This window comes from Mustela putorius, unplaced genomic scaffold (genome assembly GCF_011764305.1).
Source record: "Mustela putorius furo isolate JIRA1106 unplaced genomic scaffold, ASM1176430v1.1 tig00003962_pilon_pilon_pilon, whole genome shotgun sequence".
NCBI lineage: Eukaryota > Metazoa > Chordata > Mammalia > Carnivora > Mustelidae > Mustela > Mustela putorius.
The window spans coordinates 7390152-7407878 of record NW_025422106.1 but is presented as its reverse complement, the minus strand read 5'-3'; positions in this window follow the sequence as shown (position 1 = coordinate 7407878).

The window sequence follows — 17727 nt, the reverse complement described above, 5'->3', positions numbered from 1 at the left end:
CTTAATATCTCCAATAGTCTTATCCTTTCCTTGCTTGCAGGATTTGACTGGAATCAATTTTCATCAGAAAGATTTTGGAGATAGTCATCAAAAACCTTGTTCAACATCTGAAGCTTTTATAAATCCCTCTGATTTGGGGTTAATGCAATTTAGGGCCCCTTCAGTGACCCTCAAAGTTTTTCCATCTCTGCCCTTCCCATCCCATTTATGCATATGAGATTATTTCTATCACAAACTAATTAATATAGCTCTGGGAGCCCTGTTATAATTGAGTGAGTGAAAAGTGTTAATCTTAATTTATAGAGCAAATTAAAAAAAATACAATTCAGTTTATAGGAGACGGAAAAAGAGGAATAAGGGAACCTAAAATACATGGAACATATAGAAAAGAAATAACAAGACAAGAGACTTAAATACATCAGTGCTTATAGTAAATATAAATAGAGCACTCTAAAAAGAAGTGAGTATGGCCAGTCTTGATAAAAGGGCAAGACCCGGTTCTGTGATGTTTATAAGAGATCTACACTTTGAATATAGAGAGCCAGAAAATTGAAAGTAAATGGAAAAATATATTGCATGCAAACATGAGGCATATGGCAGCTGGTGTACAAGTAGATTTCAGTACAAGGCATATTGTTCAAGATAAAGAATAATATTTCATAATGAAAAAAGAGCTCATAACGAAAACATAATTTCTAGAATTATATTTGTTTTGTCCTTCCCTTCAGCCCATTTTTATTTTAATCCCCTCTATCATTTCCATAATCCTTTAATCAATATACTTACTTAAGCAGAGTCTCTTTCAGAGTTCCATTCTTTATACACTTGGGACCCTGATTCTTTATTCTAAGTTTCTATTTTATTTTATTATTTTTTATTTCCTTTCTGTGCATGCTGATTTCTCACTTCTGATGATCACGATTCTTTATTTCTCAGGGATATTTTTGCCACTCTGCCTTGCGTAAACACGTTTGTGCTTGTACTGGCTGAATTAGGACTCTCGTTTCAACTTTAGCATCTAACATCTCCAGGATCCATAGGGATCTTCATTTTCCTTTGGCCCTGCGGTCACTGATGGTCAAGCCCATAGCTGACCCAGGTTGATAACCGCTTTGTCCCAGTTGTCTCTGTAGTCTCCCTCCCAGCGTGTTACTATGAATAAAATCAACTAAATGGAAAAAAAAATGTGTGTGTGTGTATATATATATATATATATATATAGAGAGAGAGAGAGAGAGAGAGACAGACAGACATATGCATATGCCCATATATATAAATAAAATACACACGTATTAGGACTAAATATGTATGCATGCATGTATGTATGTGTGTATGTATGTATGTGTGTGTATGTGTATATATATATATATATATATAGAGAGAGAGAGAGAGAGAGAAAGATGTATTTATCACACTTGCAAAGTCCCTTTTGCCATGAAAGATAACATGCTCAGAGATTTCTTAGGGATTAGTATGTGGATATCTTTTGGGGGATGGGGCCTATTTTTCTGCTTACTGTATCTTTCTTCACAGGTTGTATCACAGTTTGGGATTATAAGTTGTTGTGGTTATTAAACATTGGCCTCCTCCTCTAAGTTCTAAATGACAGAGGCCACAGCTTTTGCAACTATATGCCCAGCATTTATCAGCACAGGGTTTGGCTCTTAATAGGTGTTCAGTAGGCTGAATGAATAAATGAACTGTGCCTTAAAAGTAAGATTCGTTTATCCTGAAAGCAACGGGTACTTCTGTTCATATATTTTTAGAAATCCCTCCAGAGTGTCATTTAATCCCATCAGGATATTAATAATTGACTTTACTTGTTCTAGTCCTGTGTTTACCTACAGTCTAAACCCAACTGATTACATGGGGGCAGTATTGATTATCTCTTTTGAGGTTTTGTGCTTCTTGCTTTATGCCATGAGCCACATAACTAATTACCTAATTATAACTATTCATGCAATATTCAGTATTATAAAGTGGCATCCACTGAAACTAGCTCCAAAGCTAAACCAAATGTTCCATGGTCTGTAAATTACGTAGTTCAGTTGTAGGCACTGAAGAAATTGCTAGCTTGCCAACTACTAACACAAAGTACATTTTTTTTTTAATGCCAAATACCCTATTCAGAATCATAGCATTAAATAGAATGTTTGTTGATTTGGTTTAAAACATGCCAGCCTGAACATTTCTGGAATATAACCCGTATTTCCAACCTTTGTAGAAGGCTCTACTGTGCATGCCATTAACCAAAGAAGAAACATGAAAGTCATCTGTTTTTCCTTCTCTTCTCGCCCACGTATCTGATCAGTTACCCAGTCCTCTCGAACCTCTCACACAACGGTTTTCATCCTCTCTATCCTTCTGTTTGCTTTATACTCTGATTATCTCTTAGCAGGGTATTGCAATCATTTATGTGCTGGCTTCCTGAATCCTGGACATGCATCACTATATGCCCTTTCTTTACATAATGTGGCTGGATTTTTTCCCCCTGTTATGAAAGTGTCATTTAAACAAGAGGAGATTTACTATTTGCAATTAAAAGACACGTTTAAAACCCAGGAAAACCTTTCAGGTCAGATAGAAGTGGATGCCAGTTTGCAGTGGCCTCAGCTGATTCCTATGCCCTTGAAGAGCATTTCTGTCTTTTTAGTTTATAGTAGGAAAGACCAAGCTTTGATGTAGAAGTGAGAGAATGTGTGTGCCTATACATACGAACTAAGTATTTTGAAACAGGATCTTAAAACTACCACATTTCCTTAACTCTGTTTTCCCCCTTTTTCTCTATAGTACTTCCCAAGTGGGATTTATAAAGTCCAAATTTTATTTTATACAGCCCTTTAATAAAACTCTCCAATGGATTTGGTAAATAATTGAAATTAACACTTTCTCTCTCCTCTCTCTCTCTCTCTTTTCTGGCATTTCGCATCCTCATGATTTGGTTCCTGTTTACCTTTCAAAATCAATCTCCGATTGTTCTTTCCCCCATACATGACATTCTGAGAAGATGTTAACTATTTAAAGCTCCACAGTCTTTTCTTTCTTTTTTTTTTTTTTTTTTTAAGATTTTATTTATTTGACAGACAGAGATCACAAGTAGGCAGAGAGGCAGGCAGAAAGAGAGTGAGAGAAGGAAGCAGGCTCCCTTAAATGAGCAGAGAGCCCGATGTGGGACTCGATCCCAGGACCCTGAGATCATGACCTGAGCCGAAGGCAGCAGCTTAACCCACTAAGCCACCCAGGTGCCCTCCACAGTCTTTTCTTTTTGCCCCTTCTTATCTCATCACATAAAATTTCCCGAGCTTAGGATTCCATTTCTTTTCTTGGTTTATAATGAATGTGTATTTCTCCTTGATATTCTAGCTCAGTTTTTCCTCCTCCTCCAACAGTCTTCCCAAACAGACCCTTTGTACACATGTCCAAACAATACTGATCATGCTTTCCTTTCTACCAGACTATATCATATAACGTGGATTACAATGTATTACATTTACTTGTTGGTTTTCCTAATAGACTCTGAAGAACTTTGTTATTAATGCCATGCGTATATAATTTTGTATCCTTGCATCAAGCCCAGTTTTTAGCCCACAAACGGTGCCCAGAAAAGATCTCTTGAGCAGGGATGCCTGGGTGGTTCAGTGGGTTTAGCATCTACCTTCACCTCAGGCCATGATCCCAGAGTCCTGGGATCAAGTCCCACAGTGTGTTCTCCGCTCGTCAGGGAGCCTGCTTCTCCATCTCCCTCTGCCTGCCACTTCCCTGCTTGTGCTCTTTCCCTCTCTCTCACTGTCAAATATATAAATAAATCTTAAAAAAAATAAAATAAAAAAAAGATTTCTTGAACAAATGAATTCTTGTCTTAGGATTAGGCTGAGTGCCTTCCCATTTTGAAAAACACCTTCAGGCAGAGCACCGAGGTATTAGAAGTTATGTGACATGATATTATGAGGACCAGGATGTTTCCTAATGGGTTTTAAAATTAAAAACATAGGGATAATTACTTCAGTCAATAGACTTTATTTCACTACTAATCTAAAAGATTTCTTTAAAGCCTTATATTTTACCAGTTGAGGTAAGGTCAGCCTATAGGAATGTTTCACTGAGCTGTAGATACTTTTCTCACCAAAGAGGGAACAAAGTTTGGATAAGTGAACAGGACCATGAATGAATACGAAAATTTGATTGTCAGGTGAATGCTTGATGCTGACAACAGGCTGTCCTCAACAGAGTATGAACATCTCTATACGGAAGCCTTTGTCTACTATCACAGATCACACAAAAGCCTTAGTGTGTTAGTTTTCTTGAGAGAGATCAGTTAATTTCTTGTTTTGGTGTCAGTGGAATCTTTAGAGCCTGTTCACCCTCTGTGTGTAAATTATGTATTTCTGTGGAATTGGTGTTGGGACCCTAGGTGGCACGGATGATGGCACGAATGTTCTTGTTTTTATTCACTTAAAACTTCTGGTACAAAAAGTCTTGCTTGTTCAAACCCAAGCAAAAGGATTGCCAATCAGGTTTAAAAATCTTTTTGCAGCGGGTGCCTGCGTGGCTCAGTGGGTTAAAGCCTCTGCCTTCAGCTCAGGTCATGATCCCAGGGTCCTGGGATTGAGCCCCGTATTGGGCTCTCTGCTCAGTGGGGAGCCTGCTTCTTCCTCTCTCTCTCTCTCTGTCTGCCTCTCTCTGCCTACTTGTGATCTCTCTCTCTCTGTCTGTCTGTCAAATAAATAAATAAAATCTTAAAAAAAAATCTTTTCGCAGGAACATCTCAAATTTTGAAAAGGATTAGAGAAACTTAGCAATTTCTTAGTTATTGAAATTTCCTTTTTTCTTGGTATTCAGGCCTAACTACAATAAAAAATTGTATATGTATATTGCCTTAATCACTCATCGCAAATGTGTTACGAGAGAAATGAACCTAAACTTAGAAACAAAAGTCTCAATTTGGACCCCAAACCTTCTTGCAACTAGTCATGTGATACTATATTGCCCATCTACTGATTCTTAGTTCTCTTGTCTATAAAGTGGTTGATAATAATGGAATTATTATAAAATTAACTATATGTTAAAACGCTTTTTAAAAGCTGATGTTCTTCAATAATATTAGTTACTGTTGGATCGTTGGAATATTCACAAAATGTCAAAAAATTCAAACCGTTAGAGATCAAGGCTGACATACAGTATGCACTGGAGTTTGCTGGAGTCCATTTGAAGTGCTGAGTATATGGGCCACTTTGATTATTAAATGCGATTATAAGCCTTCTTACAGAGGGTTCTCCTTCCTGTTTTACTTGCAAATGTGCATTTAGAAGTAATTGAATGTTGCTCCTCCTTCATATAAAGATGTCAAAGTTCTCATAAGTTAGGTAACTGTAAATTAACTGAGTTCCATTCAAAAATTCTAAAAAACTGTGCTGGTAATGGTGAGACCTCCACTGGATTCATGGTAAACCACAAGAGTAAATGTGGTATGTTAGACCTCTTTAATCTGCAAAGAGCTACACAAAAAATTAGATGTGTTTGTATATATAGCATAAATAATTATATGCAAATATAGGCAAACATGCTTATATTTGGTGAATGTGTACAATAAGCATGTTTATATTAACTTATATAATATTAGCTATAAAATATGTTATTTTAGATTGATTTTCAACTGGCAGTGATTCTGTTTTCAGCCATTTATATTCAAAGAAGTATCTCTAAGTAGCTGTTCCACTTGGTTAACCCTGTCAATACAAAACATACCATGAGTTAAGATTTCATGAAGATTTCTCTACAGTGCTTTTGGGGCATGTGACTGAAATGCTAAATGAATGTCATACTGAGAAAGATTGACCTCCACGACTTCAGGAGAGAAGGATTTCAAGCCTCTGGTTTGAAATGCCAGGTATAGACATAGCTTGAGCCTGTGGAGAATGTAAAGACTTAACTTTATAACTGTCTGGTTGCTCAAGTACTATAGCTCAACAACTTAAAATTTTTTTTAATATTTCATAAGATATTAATAAATGGTTTTATGTATGCTGGAATAATCTAGACTTTTTCTTTGGTGTAATTTGTGAAATTTTCTTGGTCTTGAATAGTTAGTTGTGTTTTTCATCACGTTGTAGATTTAGTGAAAACTTTTTTTCTATTCTGGTCTGTAGAGGTTGACCAAAAAGTAATTTTCAGGTCTAGACCATGAGCCTAAAAACGACCAATACTTGACACAGTAGTCAGTGGAAGTAGGAACTGAAGAAAACTTATTCTCACTGAAATCGCCTCTATATAAAGAAACTAAAGAAATTATCTTAGAGTTTAATGGTGGAAAGTAGTTATTTAGGCACTAGAATACATGGTCATATGTATGCTTTTTTATATAGTTATCACCACAGCTCTGTGAGGTAGTATAATTATCTTCATTTCATAGATGAGAAAAAAAGGAAAGTATAAATTATTTATCTAAACTGTCATAGATATTAAGTGGCAGTACCACTTTTTGCTATTATCCTTTTCTTTCCTAATATTTTTATCCTTGGCTTAGATAATGTGACCCATTATCATAAATAACATCTTGCAGATACAACTCTTTTAATTGTTTTTTCATGCTGCTCCAACTAAATAAACCCAACGACTCAATTTATTCACTCCTGAATTTGAAAAACTGAACTTCTGAACAAAACAGGCAAGATTTAAATCACCGCCAGCAATATTTCCTTGAATCCATGATGTTACCAATTCTGAGATACTTCCTTGTTTTGTGTACTACTAAGGAAGAAATTTAAAAAAAAAAAAAAAAAAAAAAGTCAGAGGCCCCTGGGTGGCTCAGTGGGTTAAAGCCTCTGCCTTCAGCTCAGGTCATGATCTCAGGGTCCTGGGATCGATCGAACCCCACATCAGGCTCTCTGCTCAGCAGGGAGCCTGCTTCCAGCTCTCTCTCTGCCTGCCTCTCTCTGCCTACTTGTGATCTCTGTCAAATAAATAAAATCTTTTTAAAAATTTCTAAAAAGGTCAACTAAACACTGACACATTGTTTTATTGCTGTATAATAAAGTATCACACATGGAGGGACTTAAAATTACTATTACTATTATTATTGCTATTGTTGTTATTGTTAAAGTTACTATTCCACAGATCTGTGGGTCAGAAGTCTAAGCACAGGCTGGGGAAGTCCTCTGCTCAGGGTCTCATCAGATTTAATTCAAGGAAACCAGGTGCTGCTTCTGGTATCTGCTGCTGCCGCTTTCACAACCTGGATATTGTTTCTGCTTCCCTCTTCTCCAAAACAGAGGTGCTCCCCTTTCCCTTTTGTTCTTGGTGTCACTAGTTCCTGATTCAGTGAACAAAACAGATGCCTCTGGTTGCTGGCCCCAACTTGTATGTCTATGCCTTTGCTGCAAGGGAGGCTGGAAAAGCTAACAGATGGACCGAGCTCTTTGTTATACACAGCAAATCCCCTACTGTTTGTTAAAGCAAAAAGGAATTTATTATATGATACTCAGTAACTCTTAGAATCTTTAGGAGCTCCAGACGTAGAAATATGTACGTGTTGCATGGCCAGGAAATCAATCGGTTATTGCACTGTGAGCTATTTCTAGTAAAATACAATGGCTGCTCAGTACTACTCTCCGTGAGGACTGGAAACCAGATGCTCTACCTCGGCTTCCCCCAAAGTCTACACATATGGCTCTGCTACAAGCTTATGAAAATATCTGATCGCTATACACCTAGCCTTAAGTTCATAGGTACATGAAGCTATAAGACTTGATCAGCCTAAGCTGTGTGTGTGATCAATAGTTGCATGAAAGTTTGGGGGAATATTTTAGTTCCCTGGCTTCTAAAATTGAAGACAATAAACCCAGTAGAATGGATGTGGAGTGAGCCTGTCTGCCATAGCCACAGTAGACATGGTTTTAAGGTTCATAATGAGAGATGAGCTCCACTTCCCATCAAGATGTATGAGGTACAGTATTTCCTGAACAGTCTCCTGAACATAGGAACTGGGTCCAAATGCTAGCCAGACCCAAAATGATCAATATTCAGGCGTGAGGTGAGTGAGGTACTCATTCGGGATGCAAGATTTTAGGGAGTACCAAACAACTCACTAATCAAGATCAAAATATTTTAATGTCAGTTAAGAAAAAAGAAAAGCAAACAAAGTTAATGCAAAAAAACCCATAATGAACAAATGTTCACAATTTTTAATGAAGGATTATGGCATGTGAGCCCTACTGGAGGCTGAGGCAAAAGGAAAAGTCGGGAATACTGATCCTGTCTTGAATCTCCTGCCTGAGGAAGTGCCTTGCTCACCTCACATCTCAGTGCTGAACTGGGATGGTCCTACATGAATTCACTGTATTTTTTAAAATGGCTTCCAGCAGTCCTATGCTTACGTATCACCACCTTAGCCACTACAGTGGAATAATTTCTCTTTTCTGGCATATATATGTGAATCCAGAGAAGTGCCAATAGATGCTGGCTGAGTCTGTGAGCCAAGCACTTTGACTAGAGGGATGGGGATACTCTGAGTAACCACCAGGACTAGTAGTCTCGGGTGCTGGATGGCTCAGCTGGTTGGGCAACTGCCTTCGGCTTGGGTCATGATCCCAGAATCCCGCTTTCGGAGTTCCGCATCAGGCTCCCTGCTCAGCAAGGAGTCTGCTTCTCCCTCTGACCTTCTTCCCTCTCATGCTCTCTCTTTGTCTCTCTGTCAAGTAAATAAATAAAATCTTTACCCCCCCCCAAACAAAAACAAAAACAAAACTGTACCGTGATGGCCAAGGTGGGCATAAGAACTTCCGTCCTGACCCTTTTACTTGTGTGCTTGCCTTCTACTCTCTGCTCTGGGTACCAGGTAGAGGGCAGTCTTCAGTATGCAAACCTGATCATATGTTTCAGCTCAGCGCCCCTCAATGGCTTAGAACAGAACACGGAATCCATGCCCGCTCCAGCACTCTCTGCATGACGTTGCCCCAGCCTGACTTCGGTTTCAGCTCACCCTGCACACCGCCTTCATCCTCACTAGGCTCCCGCCCTGCCGCCTTCACAGGGTTCTCGTTCCCTGCCTTCTTGCACATTTCAGGAAAGCTGCACGTGCTTCTCACCTGGATAGCTGCACGGTCTTCACATCTAAGTTTATTTTATTTTTTTAGATTTTATTTATTTATTTGGCAGACAGAAATCACAAGTAGGCAGAGAGGCAGGCACAGAGAGAGGGGGGGGAAGCAGGCTCCCTGCCGAGCAGAGAGCCCGATGTGGGGCTCCATCCCCGGACCTTGGGATCATGACCTGAGCCGAAGGCAGAGGCTTTAACCCACTGAGCCACCCAGGCATCCCCACAGCTAAGTTTAAATGTCAGCTCTTTGGCTAAGTCTTTGCTGACATGTTGATTTAAACTGCTGCTACGTTTTGCTCTTGCTCGCAGGATACTTCCTAATTGCCTGGATACCGTGGGGAATTATTTGAGGTATACTCCTTCCACCCCACTGTCTAGATGTGAAGCTTTCACCGTCTAGTGAAAGCTAGAGGATAGCTGTTTTACTTAATTCTTCCTTGAGTCCCCAGCCCTGTACAGTGTCTGACACAGAGCAGGTGATTCGTAGTGCTTTTGTTGAATTAAAATAGAGAGCCCTGACTACCTGTAAAACTGACTTCTTTCCTGATTCCTTCCAAGGTTCATTTTCCATCCTTCCTATAGGTCACTAACATCCTCCCAATAAATTCTCTTTTTGGTTAAGTTAGTTAGCAGCGTTGTTCTCTATTGCTTGTTACCAGAGACGTGAGCTCTGTACCATCCGTAGCAGGAAATGGAGCTGGAGGACAGTCCACGGGGAGGCAGTTTTCCTTCTTGGCTTTCATTTTGGTCCCTCAGTGTCTTGTTCACTAGCTTTGCCAGTCCTTTCCTGGAGGATCTCTGCCTGCTGCTTTCCACAAGAAGCCAAACTAATCCCAATGGGGAAAAGAAGAGTTTCCTGTCTTCAGCCCTCTGCTACCTTCTCTCCAACCCAAATGATTCCAGCCCTCTTGGCATCAACACATTCTGCTCCTTCTGTCTGGGAAGACCTTTCCTCACTGAGGAGCTCACTCTCTTTTCTCTTTCCACTAATTCACTGTCACTTCTCCCTTGAGTCTCAGATAAGACATCACCTCCTCCAGGAAGACATCCTTCCCTGCATTAGAGATTGCTTTGGATGTCCTTTTGTGTGTTCCTTTGTGTACTTACCGCAATTATAATGCTTCCAAAGCATGTAATAGCCTGTATGTTTGTCTTTTTCCACCGTCTGCTGTGGACACTGCATTGTATACCTTATATTTCCAATGCCTCAGAGTCTAATACATCATAAGCATTCAGTAAATATCTATAGAATACACAAATGTAAACCAAAAAAAGAAAAGAAAACTTCCAAAAGTCTTTAACTATTTGGACTCTCATATTCTGCAACATACATGCATCCTGGACAGTTTAACTTGTCAATATTGGCCAGGCCCATGCTTTTCTTCTCCTTGACCCTGATTCTGCATGGTCAGCCGCTGGTGGAGGAATATTTTCTCATATACTTTACCAACAGAATAGCTTGGTATTCTCAGAGATTCTGACCCCTGCCTAGTCCATGCACCCTATCCATGATTGTGATGTCGTAAAGACTATGCAAGGGCCTGGTTGTGGGGATGTGATGAAAAGATTGTGGTGACAAAGTTTCAGAGGCTTCAGAAAGAAAAAGCACAAAATGTAGAAAGGCTAGTGAAAGGTGCATCTGCAGAACACAGTGATGTTGTGTGCACCAACCCAATAAAAAAGATAATAAATGCACGTATTTCAACCTTTCACCCAGAACATCTCTGTGTTCTTGCAAAATCTTCATTAAGAAATTTCTCTGCTTTATGAAACCGCTTCCCAATCGTGTCCACTTAAGTTCAGGATCTCGCTGAAAGTAATTGAAGATTTGTTAAGATGCCATTCAGCACTGTGGCCCTTATCTGGTTATTTCCTAGTCCTACACTTATAATAACTTTCTCATAAAATGTATTTATCAAACTTCGGTGTTAATTCAAGATCATTTCATTTATTTTTTATTGAAAGAATGTAATTAAAGGACCTATTGGAAATGCCATTTGTATTAATGAAACTATTAAATATTGATTTTTAGAAAAATGTCTTTGCTGATATATCGATGCCAAAGTGGGCTTCACTCTAACACATCTAATAATTCAGGAAATCTGGCTTTTTTTTTTTTTTCAAGAAATGGAAAGTAAGAATATTGGATGAGAGGACTAATCCTTTTTTAAAGATTTTTTTTGTAATAGAGAGGACTAATTCTTGCTGGCATCAAAATATCATGATTGACACTATAGCATATACATATATATATATATATATTTTTTTTTTTTTTGAGAGAGAGAGAGAGAGCGAGCAGGGGTGGGGAGGGCGGAGGGGTAAGAGAGAGAAAGTATCTTAAGCAGGCTCCAAACCAGGCATGAAGCCTGGCACAGGGCTCTGTCTCATGAACCTGAGATCATGACCTGAGCCGAAATCAGGAGTCTGATGCTAATTTTTTAGCATCAGGGACCCTGACAGCATATTTTTTAATAGGTGTCACAAGAATTATTTGGAAATCTGTTTTATTTTAATTTTAGTAATTTAAAGCATTATATTATTACTTTTGAAAATTTTATTCTCCTAATTTGCCTAAGCCGAATGAAGGTGTGTTCTAAGTGCAACAAAATGACTGTGGGATCCATGGTCCTCATCTCTGACCAAGAAGAGCATTTCTAACTTCTGTCATGGTCAAAAGAGACTACAGTAAAATACTCCATGTTCCTTCTGCTTGTAAACCCCGTATTTTATCTCTGGAGCCATTTATACATTTTGCGGTATTGAAACCTTCTTCACATAGTAAAATGTGTCAGAACCATGCTAATGTTGTCAAAATACCTTGAAAAAAATGTATATTCTCAGTAAAATACACAATGGGAATTGTATGTTTTCAAAGCCATTTCCATTTCGACTATCTCATGCTGGTGAACAGAGTAAGGATATAAAATATCCTATCTTGTACCATTAATCTTACAAATAGACTCTGAGTGAATAGCATGCTATTAGCCTTATTTGCTTAGAGATGCCAGAGCTGGCCAGCTACTTAAATTGCTTCCAGCTAGTTATCTATTCTAGGGCATTTCTCTTTGCGCTCCCAGAGCATTTCAGAATATATAGCTTTTCTACCAAAAGCATAATAAATAAGATAAGAACAATGGGAATGGCCAGAATATCCCTTTCAAGTATAATAAGTTCTAAAGAGTTGATATAGATTTCCAGATCACTGCCATTTTTCTTCCTTTACCCTGCTCTTGAACAACGAGGGTCAACCTGAAATACAGGGAGATTCCCATATGTCAAAAAAGGCCAAATGTTTCCAGTGTTTTCCATGTCTCCAGCCTGATTCTTAGCTCACTGTTTTTCAACTCGGTCAACCACTGTACCACAGCATCCTGGCTACCACCACCACTAAGTTTGGGGTGGAGTGGCAATACTGTAGATGCCCTAGTCTTTCCTCGCAGTGAGTTCTGTGAGATGCTGCATCAGGGACTACATCCCTAGTAAAGTGATCCTGCCATTATGACAGCAGAGACTTCCTTGAGATGTTTTCTGGAAGGAAGAACACTTACATCCAAATTTATCACAGCACAACATTTGGCAGAATGATATTTGATGTGCTTGCCTTGGAAGCTAGTGATGCGCTCTTGCCCACCGAAAATGGAACTTGGCAATTTTTACTTTATTTTATAAAGATTTTATTTCAATTCCTGGTAGCTAACACCCAGCGCAATATTAGTTTCGGGTGTCCAATGTAGTGATTCAACACTTCTGTGCATCACCTGGTGCTCCTCACGAGAGCCCTCCTTCATCCCCATCACCTGTCTCCCCCCTCCCCTCTCCCCCACCCACCTCCCCTCTGGTAGCTCATAGTTTGCTCTTTATAGTTAAGAGTCTGTTTATAAGCAGGATAGTGAAGGATTTGGGGAAGAAATCAGTTGAGATAATTGTGTGTGTGTGTCTGTGTGTGTGTGTGTGTGTGACAGATTAAACAAAAACACTGGATATGGTTTTGAGACAATGGTTTTGAGATGGTTTTGAGTATCTTGGGCTCTGTTTTTAGCATTTTACAGACAGCTCCATGGGGTAGATGGCATGGTTCTACTAATTTCACACGGGAAGGAGCAAACACAGTGCCCGGAGCCATCTGATTACGTGCAGAGCCGGGGTGGAATTGGTGCTGTCTGATTTCAGTGCTGAAGATCTGTGTTAGAATACCAAGCTGTGCATTGTGCTTATTTCTGAGGGGCTAGGTTTCACAGTGGAGAATTGCAGCCTGGCAGTTCCATTCAAAGAATTTGAAAGCAAACCACAGCCACAGTGTTTATAGAAGAATCCCAGATCAGGACACCACTACTGGAACGACAGGTCACTCTCCGTCTTTTCCTCTGCTGCTTCATTTGCTTGTGATTCTGTGTCCAAGCAGAGACCAGCACTTAACCGGTGCTGATGTCTGCACCTGGTAGGTGCCAGACAGCGAGAAGGATCCTCCATTGACAGAGTCCAATACCTTATCGATCGCCCATTATCAAGACTAGTATATAGTGTTTGGTGAGATATTTTTCAAACAGAAACCAAGGTATCATTCAAAAAGGGGACATGATGCTACGTAGTTAAAAACCAACAAGTGTTCAAGAAACTGTTCATCTTTCTGCTGCCTATAGGGTTTCCCATAAGCTGTCAAAACATCTAAAATGAAAATGCCCTATCCACCAAGATAAATTCAAATCAAAGTTCATTAGGCTTTTGAAACACCAACTGACTAAGCAGAATGTGATTCCCTGAGTAGCTAATATGCCCTGAGGTTAAGGGGCAAAGAAGCAAGAGGACCTATAAATACTCTCCATCAGTAAGTGTTTGTTCTCCAAGGCTCCCACATTACTCAACAATGTTAAGGCTTTTTCTGGGGTCTTTTAGTTCTGGTTAAATTCTCAATTAGGTGCTAATATGCCATGACCACTTCAGCTCAACACTGTTTATCAGTACTAGGCCATAGAAACAGAGACAGAGAGGTTCCCGATGAAGCAGCACCAAGGAGAGAACCACACTGAAAATGCCCAGTGCACTACAGAGGTCAAATTCCTAAATCATGGGGCGCCTGGGTGGGTCAGTTAGTTCAGTGTCTGCTTTCAGCTCAGGTCATGATCTTAGGGTTCTGGGATCTGAGCCCTACCAATAAGCTTCCTACTCTGCAGGGGTCTGCTTCTCCCTCTCCCTCTCCTGCTGCCTACTGCTTTCCCTGCTTATGCTCTCTCTCAAATAAATAAATAAAATCTTAAAAAAAATACTAAATCAGGTAATGGATGGCATATCCAAAAACACCGATTTACACACGACACATGCACTACCTATAGTTCTAACATGTCCACACATAAATAACTATTAATTAATTATCTACTCATTTATTTTCTAAGAGCACGTCCATCCCCTCCAATTGTAAACTCCTCCAAAGCCTGTATAAATTGTTATCGTTAGAGAGAGGTGCACGTTTTACTTCCATAAAATCTGCAATGTCAAAATGAAGCACTTGGGGAAGAAGAGGGAGATGGCGATCAGGAGATGTGACCAGCACGATTTCTGATGGCGTCTCTCATCTTTCAAAAGAATGTGGCAGTTCTAAGGCTTGTCTCAGAGTGAACAATAGAAGTATAAAGAGAACAATAAAAATATGTCATATTGGGAAGATAAAGAAATAGTTGAAAGATGACGAGGGTGAAAAAAAAGAGAGATATGGATACACAGTTGATATCTAGAACAGTATTGCAGAAACGAAAATGACTCCTTGGCAGAATAAATTCAAACATGACAGCCATATAAAATGAGCCACAGAAACATGAGAATCCCTGATAGGATTGCAAGGAGTAACACTGTATCTAGCAGCTCTGCTTGAATTCCCATTATATCATTTAAACACCCTGGGCATGAAAAGTTCAGGCATCTTGCTTTTGTGATGATTCTTTTTTGAGAACTCCCTCTAAATGCATGGACAAGAATATATTCACTTTCCAGGTAATTGTTTTGTTATAGGTTTTCTTTTGGGTGGTTTGCTTTATATGGAGGAACTTCAATGGGAAGTAGACACATTCATTCAGTGACAGTAATACTTTCTTCTCCTTGCACCAAAACGAAATATTCACCTTTTTGTGAGTCGGTATCTCACCAGTTCAGAGGGAGAAGCCAGGATAGAGAGTCAAGTTTTAAAGGAGAGTTAGGGTGAACATCACTCCCATAGAAAGCAGTGAGTCTAGGTCAGTCATAAGTCAAGTTCAAGTTCACAGTATTTTCATGGATAGGTGGGAAAGGGCTAGGTTGAGGAACAGAAACCAAAATCCCCACTGTCAGTGTAAATTAGGCAAAAGCAATAATACAGTTTCAAGAAGGCAAAGAGTCAAAAGCCTAGGATATACAGAATGTTAGGGACATGGAAATTTGATGCTTTGTGTGCAAATAAGTGTATTGAGTCCACACTTGAGGTATTTGTAAAATCAGAAAGAGGAGCCAGGAAATAGGACTTTGTTTTCTGATCTAAGGGCAGAGGTTGTCCTTCTGTTTCTGTGCTTCTCTGTTGTGCAAAAGTAGGAAAGGATTTATAAATGTATGTTTACAGGTGAGAATAGACAAGGACAGAAGAAAAGACCTATCACTATGAAGAGATTCTGATTATGCAGTAGTAGTACCTAAACCGAGTGTGTAAGCAGAATTTGAAGACAACAGTGATTACTGAGCTTGTATAGGTAACAAATGCATGAAGCCAGATTGAGAGCAGAGGCCCCATCTTAAAGGGGGGTAGCTCTGAACAAATTTCTGCTCATTATGACCAAAAGGAAGGTGGACCCAGGTTCTTGAGCCTTCTTATTTTTCAAGCAAAGGCAATTGTTATAAAATTGTCCACATCTGTTTTGGAGAATAATTTAATTTATCTGCATTTTAGAGTTGCTCAAATATTACTTATGGTGAGGGAAAAAATATCCATTTCCTAGATAATATATAGTCCAGATGAATAATAAAAAATCAATAGCATGTCCAGTGGTTGGTCTTAGCAACACAGAACTTTGTCAGTTATCACTAGATCCCAAAAGACCACAGCCAGAGCCTAAGAGGTCTTGGTATTAATTAAAATGTAAATCAGAGGAACTAAAAATAAAATAATGCTTAAAATTATTGAGACAGGGGCCCCTGGGTGGTTCAGTCAGCTAGGGAACAGCCTTTGGCTCAGATCATGATCCCAGAGTCCTGGGATTGAGCCCTGCATTGGGCTCCCTGCTCAGTGGGGAACCTGCTTCTCCCTCTCCTCCCCTGTGCCCTCTCTAGCTCTCTCTGTTTCAAATAAAAATAAATAAAATCTGTAAAAAATGATTAAGAGGCAGAAGCAAAAATGTTTGCTAAAACATGACATTTGATGAAGTCAACTGCATTTCAAATAATCCAAATATAATTAGGTATCTAATGGTAAAGCATCAACGTATATATTGGCTCTCTGTCAAAATTGTGACAGAAACCTAATCATTACAGGACTGTTTAACATACCACTCTTGTTCCATGACAAGTAAAGCAGATAAAAATTTTTAAAGGCTATTCGGGATTTGAATTATATAATTAATAAAGATGAAATATAAATGAGGTAATAAATATTGTCTCCCCCAAATAGAAAAATAGACCTTTCTATTAAATTATATATACTAACTATAATATTTGTTTTGTGCCACTCTAAAAAGAAAGGAACAAACCAAAAACTTAGGTCCTGAAAAAAATGATATTATCCAATCCACATTCTCTAATCAGAATATCATTTAAAAAAAAGATAAGAAAATGAATAGAAGATACCAAGTAAACAGATTAAAAATGAACTATCAGTTGAATAGAGGGAAAATACTCTTCTAAGTAACCACCAAACCCAAACAGAAATTATTAAATAAGAGACTTGTGCTTTCTGAGACATGGATTCCCTAAACCTCCTCTCAGATGTCAACCCATATTCTTAATACTTTCATTATTACATAAATTACTGTTCAGTTCAGACCTCCAAATACAGAAGAGCAACTCGAGTGAAACCAAAGGAAAATACTAGGAGAAAACATTATTCAAATAAAATATATCTTAAAAATGTAGAATGAAAACTGAAGTCTGATCATTTAAAAATAAAATAGGACATTAGCAAATCCAATTTGAAATGGGGTGAAAATAAAGAGAAAAAACGATTGAAAATAAAAAAGTAAATGTATATACACATCAGATTTTCTACAATTAGCATATTTGTTGGATCTTATGGTCAGAAAAGGGAATAACTTTTCTAAAGATTTTATTTATTTGAGAGAGAGAGAGAGCACAAGTGTCAGTGGGGGGTGGGGGTGGGGTGGCGGCAGAGCAGCAAAGGGAGAGAAAGAAACAGACTGACTGCTGAGTGGGGAGCCCAATGTAGGAGTGGATCCCAGGACCTCAAGATCATGACCTGAGCTAAAGTCAGACACCCAACTGACAGAGTCACCCAGGCACCCCAATAATTATTTTTAAAAAGGAAAATGTATCCACTCAAAAAATCACCTTGTGTTCTTTCATGGTTTTGTGGTTGTGTGTGTGTGTGTGTGTGTGTGTGTGTGTTATGAAGTGAGAACACTTAACATGACTTATCCTCAACACATTTTAAAGTGCATAATAGT